Here is a 1,474-nt window from a genome sequence, read left to right as displayed (position 1 = left end):
AGCAGAGCGTCGTGGGGCGGGTATGCCCGGTCTCCAACAGGTATGCCAGAACAGGTGGTGGGGAACGGGATCAGAACTGAGTGGGATGATGGTCTTGAGAAATGGAGGCCTGGCACTTCCAACAATAAAAACAAGGCTCTGGATAGGCACCTGCTGCACTAAGGGCTGAGGTAGTTCCTGAGCAACTCTCGGAAATTTGAAGGAGGATTGCCCTAGCTGGTTTGGCTCAGTGGATAGAGCGTCAGCCTATGGACTGAAGGGTCCTGGGTTCAATTCCTGGTCAAGGGCACATGCCTGGGTTGTGAGCTCCATCCCTGGTAGGAGGCGTGCAGGAGGCAGCCAATCAGTGGTTCTCTCTCATCATTGATGTTTTATCTCTCTCATCTCTCTCCCTCTCTCTTCCTCTCTGAAATCAATAAGATTATATATATATATATATATATATATATATATATATATGAAATTTGAAGGAGGAAAGCAGAGTCCTGAGCCCTTGCCCAGAACCTCATCTTTTCCCTTGAACAACTTTTAAAAAAATAATGCGTTTACAGAAGTGGAAAAGGCACCAAAAGACCAAGCCCTTTCTCTGCCCCACCCTGCCATCCATAACCACTTATTGCCTTTCCAGGGGTGCCTGGGGCTGATGTCAGCGTTAACACCAGCGGCATCATCAGCTCACAATGAGGTTCCCTGAGGTGGGCACCTTATAGATGAGACTCTGTTCAGACATGGCCACTTCTTTTCTTTCTTTTCTTTCAAAATAATAGCTTTATTTTTATTATGATTATAAACATGTTACATGGTCATTACTTTAAAACTCAAATCATATAGAAAAGTGTGAAGAAAAAAGTAAAACCTCATCACTGAGAGAAAACCACTAATATTTTGGTAAACCTCTTTTCAACCTATTTGTATGCCTATAAACCTATACAGACATAAAGATATAGACATGGCCACTTCTGAACACCATGAGTACTATGGGGAGCCAGTCTCTCTCAGACCTCAGAGAACATCAGAGTTGGAAAGGGTCATGGGGACCCCAGGGCTCATCTGCTTATGCATGGACACGGCCTAGAGCAGATTGTTGATTTGAGCCAAGCTCACACAGCGTGCTCCATGGCCACTTGGGCTGGCATGCCCAGTGCCTTGATTTGTGCTGGGACTAAGGAACCCAGATGTCACTAAAAGGGACTGTGGGTCTAGAGAAGGGTTCACCCTTTGGGGGCACCCAGGGCCAGCAGTGGGTTCCTAGGCCGGACTTAGTGTGGGCATAGTGTTTCTGTGGAGACCTTCACCCCTGCTCCCCTCTTCTCTTTCCTGCAGGCTCTTCCAGCCCTCCTTCCTGCTCTGGAAACCTCTGCCCTTGCCCTGGTCTGGCCCCCATGTGAGTGCACCAGCCTCATAGGCTGGCCACAGTGTTCACTGTGGTCAGTTGCTTCTGCTGCCCTGGGAGTATGGGGGCAGGAGAGGGCTT

Source organism: Myotis myotis, unplaced genomic scaffold (assembly GCF_014108235.1).
Source record: "Myotis myotis isolate mMyoMyo1 unplaced genomic scaffold, mMyoMyo1.p scaffold_m19_p_5, whole genome shotgun sequence".
NCBI classification, from domain to species: Eukaryota; Metazoa; Chordata; class Mammalia; order Chiroptera; family Vespertilionidae; genus Myotis; species Myotis myotis.
Note: the sequence above shows the minus strand (reverse complement) of the source record.